Source organism: Poromitra crassiceps, assembly GCF_964638095.1.
Source record: "Poromitra crassiceps genome assembly, chromosome: 16".
NCBI lineage: Eukaryota > Metazoa > Chordata > Actinopteri > Beryciformes > Melamphaidae > Poromitra > Poromitra crassiceps.
Window position 1 is genome coordinate 21,170,256 of NC_139645.1, and position 19,170 is coordinate 21,189,425.

A 19,170-nucleotide genomic window follows, 5' to 3' on the forward strand; every position below is an offset into this window, starting at 1 on the left:
TCTTCTCCGGCTCATAACTAAAGAACGGAAAATGGTATCAATAAACTTTTTTTTGCAGATGATAAAAGAGAGTCTCATCGTTCTTTGTGCGTGTTCGGTGTTTACATAGTAATATCACACAATATTCTGTGGGCCTTGAGAAATCACTGAAAACGCTCTGAAACTCTGGCACTGGGAGCGTCCGTTCTCCAAAAGTGGCTGGCACTCAATGAGTTAAGCATACCAATCAAAATGTACACAGAATACTTACACTACTACTACCAGCAGTAGTAGTAGTAGTACCAATGATAATAATGACAATAATTTGCATTATAGAATTTGAAGTTTCAAAATGTTGTTGATTGCTGAACGTGTAATATCAGCAGAAACAAACCAGGACAGAATACATTAAATACATACAATTACACGACAGCAGTTATGTAAATTGTTTAAAAAATAGCCTAAGCTTTCACAGGCAGGTTATTTAAATTCTGGGTAAAACAACACAGGATTAACATGACACTCCTGTAGCTTTAAACAACAACAACCACCACCATATCATGTAATACTAACTGTAATGTAGACACTGTCCACTAGAAAATACTGCTGTCTGTTGTGATAAAATATACATTTGAATTGTAATCTTTGGAATAAACAGGCAAATTAAATTACACATTCTTGTTAGTCTTCTTAAAAGTAACATACCACTTTAGTTATTATTCCAGTGAAAAGTAATTAGTTACCCTACTCATTACATTGTTTTTGTGTTACAGCCTAACAGCCGATACACAGCAGCACAGCTAAAGTCACCTGAAGTCACTCATTCATTGTACATTAGATGTGTCTGTCATCAACTTCTGAACATGCTGGTATACCTGGCAACATAACGAGAGTGACGACAGCGACGAGAGGAGGGGCCAAATTCAAAATTTCAAATAGAAAGACAACAAGACAACCAATCAAGCTGCAGCACAAAGCAGGGCGACTGCTACTTCAAACAACTTTTGTCATTATGGTCTGCATGCACTGTAAAACAATTGTGCCAAGTTGACTTGCTTTCTTTTGGGCCAATAGATATGATGACATAAGCCACATTACGAACAGAAGTATCTAAATAATGACAGACACAAAATATTTGTGAAGGTTTTGAGCTACAACATTAAATTCAGACTCTCCTGGATGTATTTCGCACTTTGTTGGCTCGTTCATGTGCGCTCTACTGTCATTCCAATATTTCCAACATGACTTGAAGACGTGAATCTTTCATAGACATTTGCACCAATAAAGAGGTTAAAGAGGCTAAAGAATGAAACACAAGTAACGGCCGATCTGTTGACTGGTCTGACTGGTACCTGTGATGAAGCACCACCTTTAGGTGTGCTATAATAAGCATATACTGTCGTGAACTATTGCTTAATTGAATTATCCCCCAACCCCCCCTGTGTGTGTGTGTGTGTGTGTGTGTGTGTGTGTGTGTGTGTGTGTGTGTGTGTGTGTGTGTGTGTGTGTGTGTGTGTGTGTGTGTGTGTGTGTGTGTGTGTGTGTGTGTGTGTTTGTGTGTGTGTGTGTGTGTGTGTGACAGCAATGGCTGCCTGGTGGGTAGAGTTATGTGAACACAGTGAATAAACACTATTGTACATTTAAACATGTTTCTGATGTCCACAATGAGCCTCGTTATTAAAATCTCTAATTAGAAACCTGTTTGCTGTCACTTGTCCATTGATCTGTCTCATCTCATCTCTTTTCTTTTTCTCTCTCTCGTTCTCCACATGCCACCTGACCTGCTCACCAGAACTTTACTCTGTGCTCAGCTCCATAAGAGTAATGTTATGTATGTGATTAAAGATAAGATACTATTAATGTTAAACTGAACATGATGCAGTGATATTGTCACACTGAGCACAGACGGACTTTTAAAAGTGAGCCGTTGCTCGAAATTGGAAAATATTTTGTGAGTGTTTAAATATTTTAAGAACAATCTTTTGTAAATGTTTATTCGCATAACTCAGGAGAGACTCAGCAGCCAACATGTGTTTAGGAGCGGGCGGCTGGCTGTCATAGGCAAATGAGAATAACAACACGGTGTGTTAGTAAATTGAGTGCCAGATCGCACTCTGGCACAAACTGGACCGTGTGTAAAGTCGACATTTCTTTGAACAGCCGCACACTCATTTAGTGTAGAACATCAGATTGAATTGACAAATTCACCCACTCCCAGTTCATCAAATTAACGTTTCAGAATAAGGACAAGTGGTCAGATCATTTATGCCTCACATGCTGCAACATGTGGAGGACGAGAGAGAAAAGAAAGAAGATGGGAGACGCAGATCAAAGGAGAAGCAACAGCAAACAGGTTTGTAATTAAATATTTTAACGAGGCTCATTGCAGACAACAGAAACATGTTTAAATGTAAAGTAGTAGCATTTATTCACTGTGTTCCCACACCTCAGGCAGCCACTCCTGTCACACACACACACACACACACACACACACACACACACACACACACACACACACACACACACACACACACACAGGGCACGGGGGCGATGGCATCGCGCATCCGGCGATCTCAACCGGTGACAATAGGACGATCTAATTTAGGTCAAGATTGCCCAACACTAAACAGTAGCCTAATAGTGTTGCTCCGATCGATCGGCAACCGATAGCGATCGGCCGATATTGGCTCTGTCGGCTTTGATCGGAGTTCTCAAAATAGCTGATCAAAGCGGGCCGATCAGATGCACTCCAGAAAATGTACTATGCGCACCTAATATGACTTCACTCCTCTCTCTCTCTCTCCCTCCCTCACTCAGCATAGCAGTGTGTAGATACACACACACACACACACACACACACACACACACACGCGCGCACACACAAACACACACACTCTCTGCGCCTCTCGTTTTTGTCCATCTCACACCCACGTGAAATACACACCCACCCGCTTCGTTCAGTCTCTCTCTGGGTCTCTCTCGTTGTGGATCCTGCAGCATGCACTGCATGCTTTCTCCATGTCAAGAGGACCATCTCATTCTGAAATTCCCGAAATATATAAGAACAGCCTGAGTCCGAGTTGTAAACTTTACTCGTCCTGCACGGAGTAAAGTTTACAATTTTAAGTTTAAGTTTACGATTTAAGTTGACCATTTTAAGTTGACCTGCACGGAGTGTGCACGTGCAGCAGCTGTCGGTGAGAGAGTGAGAGAGAGAGCGAGAGTGTGGATAAGTACTAAGCACAGTGCTGGCGAGAGCTGTCCGGCTCCCCAGGTCCTAAAGGCATCCCTGTTGTTTACGTTTTAATTGCTCTGACTCTGAATGGTTGCTCCTTCAATTCAGATTCCTATTGAAATGGTATTTAAGAGAGAGTGTAATAAATAATACATATAAATAAATAAATAATAATGCTACATGATAAAAAGAAGCCTTCAATCGACGCTGTGATCGATGATCAGTTATATCGGATCGGCAGATACTGATTCCAGTGATCGGTGATCTGCACCAAAAATCCTGATCGGAGCACCCCTAAACATTAATGCCTTACTTTTACTCTGTTACAAGAAAAAGTAACATAATTACAATAGCACGTTACTTTGTAATGTGTTACGCCCAACACTGTATACCACTGCTATGTAGAACAGCACTTTTATAGTGTGTAGGTTGAAGCAACTACATACTGCATCGGTATTGTTGTTCTTATGGTGTCAGGTGTGAAGGTAACTACACTGTAGATAATGTTAATATTCACATCAGTACTAACCGAGCCTTCCGGCAGTTCCTCACAGCTGGGATCAGTCTGCTTCGTCCCTCATCATTTGATGTTTTGTATTCCTTCAGGACGAACTCATCCAGAACCTCCTCTGACATCTGCAGCATGTAGGCCAGAGCTGAGCAATGGACCATAGAGAGTCTCTTTTCTTTGTATTTTGACTTGAGGAACTCTTGGATCTCCTGATGTACTGAGTGGTCATTCATCTCCATCAAACAGTGGAAGATGTTGATGCATCTGTCAGGAGAAGATTTGGAAGTGTTCATCTTCTTCAGGGTGCTGATGGCTCTCTGGATGCTGTCTGGGCTGCTCTCTGTGTGACCCAGCAGGCCTCCTAAGAGACTCTGGTTGGACTCCAGTGAGAGCCCATGAAGGAAGCGGACAAAAAGGTCCAGGTGGCCATTTTTACTCTTCAGAGCTTTGACCATGGCTTTCCTCAGGAAGGCATTCAAGGATTGATCACATTTACCGTATTTTCCAAGGAATGTGCTCAGCACATTCTTATATTTGTTTTTGTAACAGTGGAACATGTAGACTGCAGCGAGAAACTCCTGGATGCTCAGATGAACAAAGCAGTAGACTGTCTTCTGGAAGAGCACACAATCTCTTTTGAAGATCTCTGTGCACACACCTGAGAACACTGAGGCCTCTCTGACATCAAGACCACACTCCTCCAGCTCTTCTTGGTAGAACAGGAGGTTGCCTGTCTGCAGATGATCAAACGCCAGCTTCCCCAGCTTCAGAAGAACTTCCCTCTCAGTCTCCATCAGCTGCTGTTGACTCATCTCATGGCTCTCTTCATACTTCTGCTTCTTCCTCTCAGTCTGAACGAGCAGGAAGTGTGAGTACATCTCAGTCAGGGTCTTGGGCAGCTCTCCTCTCTGGTCTGTAGTCAACATGTGCTCCAGAACTGTAGCAGTGATCCAACAGAAGACTGGGATGTGGCACATGATGTGGACGGTCCTGGATGCCTTGATGTGTGAGATGATTCTGCTGGACAGCTCCTCATCAGTGGATCTCCTCCTGAAGTACTCCTCCTTCTGGAGATCAGTGAACCCTCGTACCTCTGTTACCCTGTCAACACATGTAGGAGGGATCTGATTGGCTGCTGCAGGTCTGGAAGTTATCCAGTGAAGAGCCAAGGGAAGCAGATTCCCCTTGATGAGGTTTGTCAAGAGCACATCTACTGATGATACCTGTGTGACATCAGACACAACCTCATTGTTGTGGAAATCCAATGGAAGTCTGCTTTCATCCAGGCCGTCAAAGATGAACGCAACTTTACAGACAGAGAGCTTCTCTGCTGTGACCCTCTGTAAGGTTGGATGGAAAACATGGAGCAGCATGAGAAGACTGTACCGCTCATCTCTGATCAAGTTCAGCTCCCGGAACGAAAGCGGAATCACAAGACTGATGTCTTGATTTCCCCGGCCCTCTGCCCAGTCCAGAGTGAACTTCTTCACTGAGAAGGTTTTTCCAATGCCAGCAACACCATTCGTCAGAACTACTCTGATGTGTGTCTCTTGGTCAGGTAAGGGTTTAAAGATGTCGTGGCACTTGATCTGAGTGTCATGGAGAGTCTCCATCTTGGATGCTGTCTCCAGCTGCCACACCTCATGTTGGGTATTAACCTCTTCACTCTGTCCCACTGTGATGTAGAGTGCAGTGTAGATCCTATTGAGGGGAGTTCCAATTCCTGCTTCAGCTGTTCCTTCTGTTCCTTCTGTCACAAATTCACATCTCATTATCAGAATGATCTTATGCTCGTCTAAAACCTGCAAAACGCCGTCTGCTGGAAGAGAAGAAATAATATGCAAGTGTTTAACAGATATGCTGTTGTTTCCTGGTTTTAGAAATGGTGAGAACAGTAGACAATCTTACATTGTGCAATGCTGGTTTGACTGGGTGTCTGCAGTCCAGATCTTGTTCTGTATCTTTTTCCACACTGGGGACAGGTGGAGTCTCCTGATGAACTGGACTGGGCCCAGTATGAGGTGATGCACTGTCTGCAGAACCTGTGTCCACAGCTGGTAGAGACTGGATCCCTCAGGACCCAATGACACAATGCACAGCAGGACAGCTGCTGTATCACAACACCTAGACTCCTCTTTCTCTTTCTGTGGGGATGAATACAATTAATTGTAACTCATGTCTGCTATCATCAGACAGCACAATGTAGTTTCCACTAAAAACGTGTTTAAATTGTAACAAAATATTTGTCAATACTATCTATCAGGGGTGTCAAACTCATTTTATCATTTATTTTAGTGTAAAGAAGTAACAGGCACATTTTGAAAACATTGACAGTGAATGGACCATCCATTTCCAAAGATGATGAACCGCCTTGTGATGCTGATGCCATTTTGTTAGCAATAAGGTAGCTAGCTTTCACAGCTGCATCAGTGACCTCTTGGCTACGACTAAGATCAGATTGTCATTTTGGTAACACTTTCTATGAAGCCCATATCTATAATGCATTATAAACATAGTTATAGTGCATTATAATCTGCTTATAGCACTGTGTACATATAGTTATAAGCGCTCATAAATATTCATTATGTGACATAATCATATCAGTATAAATAATTTCATAATGACTTATAAAGGGCAAGAATTATATACATTATAATTGCTGGTCACTGACATCCCCCCCCCCCCCCCCCCCCACAGGGATCATTGTGTATTATCATTCTCATAGTTGTACTCCATTATAATCAGTTTTACTTCGCTTCAGCTCGAGCTCTCACTAGTGCTTTAGCACGCATAGTGCACAGACTTGAATGCTCTTTACCTTTTATTCCATAAAAGTGAACCTTTCGAACCACCGGGGTGACGTGATGGTGACGTGGAACACCGCAGCCGCACCTGAAGGCCCCTGGCCAATCCCTGTCTGTGATTGGACGCGACCATCAGTCCATTTTGTAGCGGTCCCGCTAGACAGGGAACTCCACTTCTGCCGCATTCAACATTGAAGCCAGACGTATATTATTTTGCTCTCGAGACCTTGCTAATTAGCTTCCTCGCCTAAACCAACGTTCGTCTAAACTGTCCCACCGTGTCACGGAGTAGCGGACGGGGAGTCCTCGGCTGTCGAGTTCCTCCTGCCTGGCGGCTTCCTTCGCCCAGACGACGAACTTTGGCTGTGACAGCTAAGTAGTATTTTGCACGTGTTAGACCGGTCAATAAGAAGTGACCGGCTAATTGTATGCTACGTTAGATAGCGTTAACGTGTTGGTCCGCTAAGCTATCCTCACGTGAGTCGGAGGTTCCCCTCCTTAGCACAGTTAGCTGTTCTGACGGCTTCGTGCTTAGGCTTTAACGTGTTCCGTAGCTTAGTAAAAGCTTTGTTGCTAACTCTGTGTTACTTAGCACTTAAATAGCTTGCCTTGAGATTGACCGGCTGCTAGGTTGAGAATAGCTGCGCCTCGCGCACGCTTCCCAGCCGATTAACGTTAGCCGTTAGTCTCTCAGTGCTTGCTACCGAGATAGCTCACAAGGCTGCGACTCGTTCGCTTATTAGCGGCACGTGTGCTTCTCGCCCACATGCTCGCTTCTTAGCTCGGCTGCCAGTCAGTCACTAGCTTCTTCTTGGCCATGACATCTAAGCTCGGTGCAGAGGTGCGCTGCCCTCGCTGCGATGCTTGGCTGTCCCCTAATGATACACACACTGTGTGTGTGACCTGTTTGGGCCGCTCTCACGCTGAGCGCTGCCTGGGGGACCGGGACTTTTGTTCCCCATGTGCCTTGATGGCCCCGCAGGCACGGCTATATAGGGCCTCTCTCTTCAGACCCAAACAGCCCAAAAACGCTACCGCCCCACAGGGCGATGCCGTGCTGCAACAGGCGGCATCTGGTGATCCGCTTACCACTGACTCCGACCCGCTGCCTCTCGGCCAACGGGGCGCCCAGCAGGGCCCCTGGCAGGATTCTCGGGAGGGTTCTCAGCACGGGTCGGACCATCCCCCCCCCCTCCCTCCACTAGGTCGGAGGAGGCTCGTAGCTTGGTTGAGTTTCACACCCAACTATGGGGTGAGTCGATGGAGGGCATCTCCAGGGGGTCTGGGTCTGTCTACCATGAGGACGACTCCTCGACATCCATCCACAGGATGACGCAGCCTCTCTGGAGGGCCCGGATCGGTCGGGGACTCACCCCTCGGGGGTTACTCCCCCTGACAACATCTTGGCCGAGTCATACCAGAAGGAGTTCAGGGAAGTATTATCCAGGGCCGTCGCCGAGCTCGGCATTGAATGGTCCGCACCCCCGGCCCCTGAAGTCGCTTTTCAGTGCGCGCCACTTCCGTCCCGTCGGACACAGCCAACGACGCAGTTTACCGTGCTGCGAGGACGTGCGACGCGAGGTCCATCGGTCCTGGGGTGCCCCCCTCATGACCAGGGCTCCCATCCAGGCTTTCGCCTGATGGTCAGACATCGAACGCGGGTCCGAGCTGGGTTACTCAAGCTTCCCGCCTGTAGAGAAGGGCGTGGTAAAACACCTCGCCCCTAATGAGAAGCCTGTGCTCCCGTCTAAAGCCTGCTGCGACACGGCAACGCTTGCGGAGAAATCCTACAGGGCAGCAGGCCAGTCGGCCGCCATGGCCAATACTGTAGCGATCTTACAGGGCTACCAGGCGGTCCTCATCGACCAGCTCCAGACAGCCCCTGAGGCTGGCACGTTCACTGAACTGCGTAAGGTCTCTGACTACGTGTTCAAAATGCTGGAATGTGTGGCGGATAACGCTGGAAGGGTTATGGGGTTCTCGGTGGTCACCCACCGTCACCTTTGGCTACAACTCACTAGCTTGGAGGGTGCTGAGAGGAGTGAGATGCTGAATGCGCCTGTCTCTCCGGCTCTATGGCGGATTTCGCCAGCCGGGCAGAGAGACGGCGTCAGGATTCGGTGGCGGTTACCTCCCTCCTGCCACGCAGGCACAGGGGGACTCCCCGCCCTCTCCCGGTCCAGACCCGGGGCCGCTCGGGTCATCCGGCGACGCCCAGTCCCGCCCGCCCCCCACGCGGGAGGTCCGCCCACTGGGGCCCGGCCCCTCCCAATGCAGGTGTGAGCAGACCAGGTGCGCCAGGCAGTAACGCCACGCCTCCTGGGCCTTCCTGGGAGCCCCACTTGCTTGCGTCGATCTCTCCGCAAGCACTCCCTCACACAACCAGTGAGGGAGTGCTACACGCTGCCAGGACCCGGTGTCCCGCAGCACTGTCGAGCACCCAAAAGAGCTTTGCCAATGACGTGCCCCTTGCCAGCGAAAGCCGTGAGGGGTGCAGCACTGTTGTGCCCCATGACGGCTCCGGCCCTACGGGTTCCACAATGCGTAAGCATCGCTCCACCACAATTCCCCCCCCCCCTTTTCCCTCCCCACAGATGACCGCCATTGGCTCTCAGAGGGGGCACGGATGGGACCGGTTCCACTCAGGTGTGTCATTCGAACGGACGCCTCCCTATGGGGTTGGGGTGCAGTGTTCGAAGGCCAGGCAACAAACGGGCATTGGCAAGCCCACAACCTTCGCCACATAAACGTGTTAGAGTTGGAGGCAGTTCGCCTAGCCCTCCACCACTTCCAGCATCAGATATTGGGTCACCATATACTGATACGCTCGGAAAACACTGCCACGGTGGCGTATATCAATCGCCAGGGCGGTGTCCGATCGCAGGCCTTGAACAGACTAGCGAGGGACATCCACGAGTGGGCTCTTGTTCACCTGCTATCCCTGTCGGCGGCCCACATTCGGGGCCACCTCAACCTGGGCGCAGACTTGTTGTCGCGGGGCAACCTGCACAACTCGGAATGGGTTCACCCACAGGTGGTGGAACAAATTTGGGCCAAGTTCGGTCGAGCCGGCGTCGATCTCTTCGCATCGCGGCTCGCACACCATTGCCCCCAGTGGTTCTCTGTCCTCGGGGACAACCCACCGTTGGGCCACAACGCGCTGGCGCACGTCTGGCCAAGGGAGGCCCTCTACGCATTCCCCCCAATCCCCCTGATCCCACAGGTGCTGGCCAGGGTGAGGCAGCAGGGCCTGCAGCTCATTCTGGTAGGCCCACATTGGCCGTCGCAGATCTGGTTCGCAGACCTGATTGCTCTGGCACAGGAGGCTCCGTGGCTGTTGCCACGTCGAGTGGGCCTACTGTCGCAGGCGGGCGGGGAGATTCTCCACCCTTCCCCACACAAGTGGAAGTTGGCAGCCTGGTTCCTGAACGGGAACGGCTGTTAGCCCAGGGCCTACCGACAAACGTGGTACAGACCATACAGAGTGCTAGAGCTAGCTCCACTCGGGCACAGTATGCTCACAAGTGGCGGTCCTTCGCACGCTGGTGTGCGGATCAAGTGTATTGTGGCGTCCGGCCCATTCTCTGCTTCCTCCAAGGCCTGTATGAAGCGGGCCAGTCGCCACAGTCCCTCAAAGTGTACGTGGCCGCAATCTCTGCCTGCCACATGGAGATTGACGGCAAGACGGTGGGAAGCCTGTCTTTGGTTTCCCGCTTTATGAAGGGCGTCCGCAAGCTTTGCCCCCATACGAGGAGCGTCTTCCCTAAATGGGACTTGGTTACGGTGTTGGAGGGTCTCTCGGGACCTCCCTTCGAACCGATTGACACAATCAGTCTGAAACACCTTTCGCTGAAGATGGCATTGCTGCTAGCTTTGTCTTCCGGCAAGAGAGTTGGTGACTTGATTGCCCTGTCGGTGCAACAGTCATGGATGGTGTTCACTGATGAAGAGCGCAGGGTCACGCTTCGCCCCAACCCCGCTTACCAGCCCAAGAACATTAGGGCCGGGTTCAGGTCTATGACCGTAGACCTGGTGGCATTTAACCCTCCTTCCTCGGATCCGTTGGAGGACAGGAGACTCCAGGCGCTTTGCCCCATACGGGCGCTTCTAGCCTATGTGAATAGGACGCGCCCATTGCGCACTTCTAATCAGCTCTTGGTATGCCATGGAGCTCAGGCTTTAGGTAAGCCTCTGTCCAAGGAGTGCTTGTCGCATTGGATAGTTGAGGCCATTACACTGGCCTACACTGCCGTTGGGAGATTCCACCGGAGGGCATTAAAGCTCACTCTACACGAGGTGTTTCTTCATCGTGGGCGCTGTTGCGCGGTGTATCGGTAGAGGACATGTGTGCTGCGGCATCATGGTCAACCCACCACACCTTCGTGAGGTATTATAGCCTGGACATGGTAGGCACGACGTTCGCTCATGCCATCTTATCAGCCTCCACGAGTTAGATGCCTCACGGCCCGCTCCGTTAAACCTACTGGGTTCCCGTGCGCTATGCCATGACGGCCCTTTTTCGTCCGAAGGTCGCACCGCGGTGCTTCGTTGCAGCAAGGACGGTTGTAGGTAGCACTAGTGAGAGCTCGAGGTGAAGCGAAGTAAAACGTAAGGGTTGTGCAACAACCCGGGTTTTACGAGTGAAAGCGAGAGCTCTCACTATTCAGCCTTGCTGCCAGGTTTATACTTGGCTCCAATGTTGAATGCTTGGAGTGGAGTTCCCTGTCTAGCGGGACCGCTACAAAATGGACTGATGGTCGCGTCCAATCACAGACAGGGATTGGCCAGGTGCCTTCAGGTGCGGCTGCGGTGTTCCACGTCACCGTCACGTCACCTGGGTGGTTCGAAAGGTTCACTTTTATGGAATAAAAGGTAAAGAGCATTCAAGTCTGTGCACTATGTGTGCTAAAGCACTAGTGAGAGCTCTCGCTTTCACTCGTAAAACCCGGGTTGTTGCACAACCCTTACTTTTATAATGGATTATAATCATTGTTATAATGGATGATATGATTATAAGTGGCCATTGTATCCTTTAAGTAAAGTCTATTATATTGGATCTATTGCACTGTATGTTGTGTAGCAGCGTTGTACTCCCTCACTCTTGTATTGTGTTAAGGACAGGGCCGCTGGAAGTCATTTTAAGCAGGGGGTGCTGCAAGGAAGGGACTTTTGGATGTTATTTGGACGTTTGGATGTTTTTTAACCATATTTAGAGGAATATCTAATTTTAAATTAACATTAGGATTATACTGTTGTGTATAGTATTTTCTCCTTTTCTCACTCACTTTCATGTCACCACCTTCTCTCCCTTTAGGTCATTTTACACTACAAACACTGAGCGTATTATTACATTTTATTAGCTTATTATTATAAACTAAACATCAAACATAACATCTCCACCCTCTTTGCTTTGCTCACCCTCAATATCACAGTATAAAACACATTTTAATCATATATATATATATATATTGTAGCGTATCAGCATTACACATACAGGGGTGAGCATTGGTAGTGTCTCAACTACAGATAGGAACTGATGTGTGGGAGTGTTGTATTGGGGAACACTATGCTGTGGGGATACTTCCGGGGAGGACTGAGCATGCGCGTCAGTCTCCACACACTGCTAGAAGGGAAGGCTGCTAGCTATGAGCGTGACAACCGCTGAGAGTTGTAATATAACTAACTGAGAATAAAGAACCTTGTACCATCAAGAAGCCTCTGCCTCATGAGTTACCAGGAACGTTACACTGGCGTCAGAAGTTTAAACGGTGAATATTGCCTCCAGATTCGGCGAAATGGTTAACAAGTTCCTGAAGAAAGAGCGCAAACGACTCAATCGAGAGGCGGGAAAGGCAAGAGCCGGGGCAGACTACCAGCCGTCCGAGGAGGAAGATGTCTGGGTAGACGCAGCCGCTACCACAGAGAGCCAAGCGGGAAAAACAGCAGAAAGCCTGGGGTTGGTGAAAATAAAATCCGAACCAGACAGAGCTATCACCGTAGCCACGGAAGCTATCCCGCGGCTCAAGGGAGCTAGCAGGCAAGCTAGCGAGGCGGGAGAAGGAGCGGAAGAACCGGGACCGGTGAGGGTGAAGATCGAGCGGGTTGACATTGCCGCTGTAGCCATGGAGGCTGTGCCACAGCCCAGCGGGGCTAGCCTGCGGGCCGAGGACAAAGACGGGACACGGGTCGAGGCGACAAAGGACGGCGGGCGGCGAGGAAGAAAGGAAATCACCCCGCCAAAATTCAACGGTAAAGGCGAGTGGGAGCCATATTGCACAATGTTTAACGTAGCAGCGGACATAAATGGCTGGTCGAGGGAAGAGAGAGCCAGTCACTTGGTGATGTCGCTCGAGTGGCAGCAATGGCAGACACAAAAGACTTAGACATTGTGCTGGCGGCCCTGAGGAGGCGGTTCGGACGGTGCAAAGAGGAAGGCATCATGGTCGCGGAACTGTGTAACAGACGCAGGCGACCAGGGGAGCCGCTGCGAGCGCTGGCTACAGACATTGAGATCCTCAGCCGGCGTGTGTACAGCCGGTTGCCGCCAGAAACACTAGACGAGCTAACACGAAATTATTTCATCCAGGCTATCGCGCCGCAAGGGCTACGAGAGCAAGTAATGTTGCAACGGCCAAAGACACTGGAAGTGGCGCTGGAGCTGGCGTGTGAAAGAGAGACAGTAGAGGGCTGGGCCATGAACAGCGAAGAGGGGAGAGCTACCCCCGTGGCGAGAATGGCAGCAGAAAGCCCGATACAAGAAGAGCCAGCGTGGAAGACGGCGTTGACAGAGCAAGGCAACAAGGTGAAAGAACTGTCCGAGTCAGTACAACAGCTGACAGAACAACTGCTCCGCAGAGCGACCCTGCAGTCCAACCCCGCTCGGCAGCCCACACAGCGGAACAACAGCTGGGCCAGAGGGAGCACGATCTGCTGGGGTTGTGGACGCCCCGGGCATCGGGAAGCAGACTGCCGCCGGAGAGCGTGGAACCAGGGAAACGGCACAGGGCCCGTCCAGATGGGGCGAGACGGGTCTACGATGCCACAGTCCCCGTAGCCACGTCATCGCAGGAAGGAGCCCACCGACAGCAACGGGGAGGTGGGGCTCCGCCGGGCCCCGAAGTAGACGACATCGCCGGAGCTTTCAACATGCAGAGCGGGCCGCGCACGATGAACGGCTGCCATGTTCCAGTCTACCTACAGGGGAGATACTGCGACGCCCTGGTGGACACGGGGTGTACGGCAACGCTGGTGAACGTCAACATGATGCCCGAGGGGACGCGCCTGGAGCAGCCAGCAGCACAGCGGCTAAGAACAGTATCCGGTGAGTTGATGCCAATGAGGGGGAGGGGACATGTAATGATAACAGTGGGGGGACAGACAGTGGACTTTCCGGTGTGGGTGGTAGAAATGACGGGGCCCTGCATCCTGGGGGAAGACTACTTAACGCTAAACAAATGCACATAGACCTAGGAAAAAGCACATTGACATTTGCAGGGGGGCCAGTAGTCCAGATGGGCCACCCTCCCACCGTTCCAGGAGAGAGAGCTAATGTGAATAACATCACTGTATATCGCGTCACCGTAGAGCATGAGCCCCACCCAGCAGACCAAGCCCCTCCACAAAGCCCCGCCCCTAGCCCACCTCCAAACACTTGCCCTCAGCCAGCGCAACAGGCAGAGGGAGAGAGAGAGAGGTTAGAGATGCTCAGGTGATTGCACCAACGCCAGAGGGAAGGGTTAGAACCCCAGCAGAGCGATGAACTGTGGAGAGTACTAGAGGAATATAAAGACATTTTCGCCATGTCGGATGATGAGCTAGGCTGTACCCACCTGGTGGAACACGAAATAGACACTGAGGGGGCGCGACCCGTCAGGTCATATCCCCGTCGGGTCCCCGCAGCGAGGAGAGAGATAGCGAACGAAGCTGTAGAGAACATACTGCGGGCGGGGATCATTGAGCCATCAGACAGCCCGTGGGCGTCAGGAGTAGTGCTGGTGAGAAAGAAGAATAGCCCAAAAATGCGATTTTGTGTAGACTATAGGGGGCTGAACAAAGTGACAAAAAAAGACGCATACCCGATGCCCATCATCGAGGAACTGTTAGACGCCGCGGGAGAGTCATCCTGGTTCTCATCCCTAGACCTCCGTAGCGGGTACTGGCAGGTGCCCCTCCGCGACGATGCCAAACAAAAGACCGCCTTCCGCACAGAGAAGGGGCTGTGGCAGTTTCGAGTACTCAGTTTCGGGCTGTGCAACGCACCAGCAACGTTCGAGAGGTTAATGGAGAAACTGCTGGGAGACATTCCCCGTCGTGTATTTAGATGACATCTTGACACACGGGGGCACGTTCCAGGCAGCAGTGGGGGCGTTACGAAAAGTCCTGCAGAAGATAGCAGAGGCGGGTCTAAAGTTACACCCAGACAAGTGCCACTTCCTGAAGAGGAGGGTGGAGTTCTTAGGGCATGGCATCGGCGCGGGGGGCATTCGCACCCTGGAAGAGAAGACTCAGGCGGTCATGGAGTGGCCCACCCCCAGAAACAAAGGCGAACTCGAGAGCTTCGTAGGGCTAGCCGCATACTACAGGAAATTCGTAAACGGGTTTTCTAAAATAGCGGAACCACTGTTCAGGCTAAAAGAGAAGAACGCAGACTTCCACTGGACGACAGAATGCCACCTAGCCTTTAAAGCCCTCAAGAAAGCGCTGACCGAGTCCCCGGTGCTTAGAGCACCAGACCCCGCCCTGCCGTTCCTACTAGACACTGATGCCAGCAACGGGGGTATGGGGGCCGTGCTGTCCCAGGCGGGGCCGGACGGGGAGCGGGTGGTGGCGTACTACAGCAAGACTTTCGATAAAGCAGAACGTAACTACTGCGTCACCCGCCGGGAGCTCCTCGCCGTAGTAGAAGCACTAAGACACTTTAGATATTACCTCCTGGGACAGCCGCGGTTCACCATACGGACCGACCACTCGGCGCTGCAGTGGCTGTGGTCCTTCCGAGAGCCGGAGGGGCAAGTGTGCCGCTGGTTAGAGAAAATGGCAGACTACAACTTCACGATAGAGCACAGGGCAGGGGCGCGCCACGTCAACGCAGACGCCCTGTCACGACGACCCTGCGCAGAGAGAGGGTGTACGTACTGCGAAAACAGAGAAGGAAGAGAGAGAGAGCTCCAAGAGGAAGCTAGGATCTGCCCTAACCACACGGGGGATGGACCAGTGTGCAAGACGCTGCGGATGGCAGAGGCAGCAGATTGGAGGGGCCACCAAGAAAACGACAAGGAGCTGTCGCCAGTACTGCAATGGGTAGAAGAGGGCCAGAAGCCGCCCTGGGAAGAGGTGGCAGGGGCCACCGACACAACCAAAGGGCTGTGGGCAGGGTTCGACACCCTGAGATTGAGTAGCGGAGTGCTGATGAAGTCCTGGAAGGAGCCAGCGACAGGAGAACATAAGTGGCGGAAAGTAGTGCCGACGACGCTGAGGGAGGAGGTGTGCAGGAGCTGCCATGGAACTGTAGGGGCTGGGCACTTTGGGGTAAGCAAAACCCTCCGTCGCATCAGACAAGGCTTTTATTGGGGGAGGATGGGGAGAGACGTACAGGACTTCTGTCGACGCTGCGACCTCTGCGCAGCGTACAAAGGCCCGTTAGACCAGTCTCGCGCCCCGCTCCAACAGCTAGCAGCAGGAGCCCCCATGGAGAGGGTAGCAGTAGATGTGATGGGACCTTTCCCACGCTCAGACAGTGGAAATCGATACGTCCTGGTCGCCATGGACTATTTCACAAAATGGACAGAGGCGTACGCACTGCCCGACCAGGAGGCGGGGACGGTGGTCGACGCACTAGTAACCGGCATGTTCAGTAGGTTCGGAGCACCAGAGACCCTACACAGTGACCAAGGGAGGAACTTTGAGTCACGAGTGTTCGCCACCATGTGCGAGAAACTGAACATTAAAAAGACACGGACCACAGCATTGCACCCCCAGAGCGATGGCCTTGTAGAAAGATTCAATCGAACGCTGAAAAAGCAGTTGGCCATCCTCACGGAGGAGCACCAGAAGGACTGGGACACGCACCTGCCTCTCATCCTCATGGCCTACAGATCTGCCACCCAAGAGTCCACCTCCTGCACACCAGCTCTGCTCATGTTAGGTCGAGAACTGCGGACACCAGCAGAAATGGCGTTCGGCAAGCCACCAGATGCACTGGACGCTCCCCCGGGGCGAGAGTACGCCAGGAGGCTACAAGATCGCTTAGAGTCCGCTCACAACTTCGCTCGGGACCAGCTAGAGAAAGCAGGCATGAAACAAAAAAGGACCTATGATGTGAGGGCAAAGGGAAACCATTTCCAGGGGGGGGAGTTGGTCTGGGTGTACACACCCCGGAGAAAAAAAGGGCGTAGCCCTAAACTGGACTGTCACTGGACAGGCCCATGCAGGGTCATGGAGAGAATGGGGGAGGTGGTGTACCGAGTGCAGATGCCACTTGGTGGCAAGAAGGTACTCCACCGAGACAGGTTGGCCCCATACCGGGGGGGGTGCACCTTTCCCCCAGATCTCGGCCGCTCGGCGGTTTCACCTAGACAGGCTGAAAGAAGGACTCTGTTTCCACAGAGAGGGGCGTCCGGCTATGACCGGGCGGGCCCCACTCAGGGACTTGAAGGCCCAGAGACACTGCAGGTGGGATCAGCCCCGCAGGCAGATTCACAGAGACTAACATGGCCACGGAGAGAGCAAAGGGCTCCAGGACGATTTAACAACTTTGAGTTGTATTAAAAAAAAAGAAAAAAAAAAAAAGAAAAAAAAAGAGAGGAGATGGTGATTGGAAATGTTGAAATGTTGTAACAGAAAGTAAAGGATGTGCATGACATGAGATATTGTGGGGGAGGAGATGTGGGAAAGTCTGAGATTGCAACATAAAATGTGGTTGGAAAGAAAAAACAAACAAAGAAGCTGTTAAAAAAGATGTTGGGTGTGTTTTGATACAAGGGGGTGTGTGATGTGTTATCAACGTGGGCGTTGACCTTATTGTTGGGCGGGGAGTATGTAGCGTATCAGCATTACACATACAGGGGTGAGCATTGGTAGTGTCTCAACTACAGATAGGAACTGATGTGTGGGAGTGTTGTATTGGGGAACACTATGCTGTGGGGATACTTCCGGGGAGGACTGAGCATGCGCGTCAGTCTCCACACACTGCTAGAAGGGAAGGCTGCTAGCTATGAGCGTGACAACCGCTGAGAGTTGTAATATAACTAACTGAGAATAAAGAACCTTGTACCATCAAGAAGCCTCTGCCTCATGAGTTACCAGGAACGTTACAATATATATATATTTTATTAAGACTGCAATTCCAATACAAAAGAGCAGACACATACACTGTCACTTATTCTGATAAGACAGTAGATTTGGCTTTCCAGATTTGCTGCCGATTAGCCAGCTACATCACGATGATTAGCTACGAGCTAACATTAAGCTAACAAGGTCACTGATAATCTACCTGATAACTTGCTCTACACATTACTCCATTATTACTCGTCTCTACTGAAATGTATTTATTATCTCAAAGACGCTGACACAGTATGAGTACATAGAAAACAAGATCACAACAGGCAACAGATACAAGTAACAATTAACACATTGATCAGGGATCTATGTAAAACAGAGGGGAGGGAGGGAGAGTGTGGGGGGGACAGGGGCCGGACAGAAGAGAGGGAGGTTGAAAAAGGGGGGTGGCTAGGTAGGAAGAGGTGGTTAAGGGTAGGTGAGGTTCATAAGCTTGGGAGAACAGGTAGGTTTTGAGTCTGGATTTAAAAGTGGGGAGTGAAGGTGAGTCTCTGATAGGCTGGGGGGCTCTAGAATGCTCGGTCTCCAAAGCTTTTCAGTTTGGATGGTGGAATGATGAGGGGAACAGTGGATGAGGATCGGAGTGTACGGTTAGGGCGATGAGGGAGAAGGAGGTCAGTCAGATAAGGGGGGGGCAGGCTATGGAGGGCTTTGAAGGTGAGGAGGAGTAGTTTGAAGTTGATGCGTTCTTTGATGGGGAGACAGTGGAGAGAGTGGAGGACAGGAGTGATGTGGTCACGGGACCGGGTGTTGGCGAGCAGGCGGGCGGCTGAGTTCTGAACCATCTGGAGTCTATGGAGGGAGCAAGAGGTGATACTGGTGAGGAGGGAGTTGCAATAGTCCAGACGGGAGGAGATGAAGGTGTGGATGAGGGATTCAGCAGAAGTATGAGGTTTTGACGATGGATTTTAATTGTCTTTATTGTCTCAGTCACAGTCACGGCTTGATCCAGTAGGCTATATGCTGTCAAGCCTCACTGGGTCACTCTCTGTCCATTTATAAATGCAGGGAAGAGCTAAATCCACAGAAACGAAGTGGGAGCCTCAGACTGAAGCAGCAGCAGGCTTGAATCCACAAAGCCTCTTTTCACAACACAGAGAGGGGGCGTGGCTTCTTTCACTGCTCTGAACATTATAGCTTGCATGTCTCACTAGATATACTGTATAATAGTCTTTTGGTAGTAGTGCTGAATATCGCATTTAGTGCCTTTAATGATACAGGTAGGCTTATAACAGTCCTCTTACCTTGTGTCTGAAGGTCCAGGTTCTTTACTGAAGTTTAGAGGACTGTCTTTAGACCAGTCA

At 50.8% G+C, this 19,170-nt stretch overlaps 1 protein-coding gene across 1 annotated transcript in view; it reads right to left on the minus strand.

The window, feature by feature from the left end:
• Positions 1–19,170, minus strand: part of LOC310791310 (protein NLRC3-like) — a 135,100-nt gene that overhangs the window by 75,476 nt on the left and 40,454 nt on the right. The window lies entirely within an intron of this gene.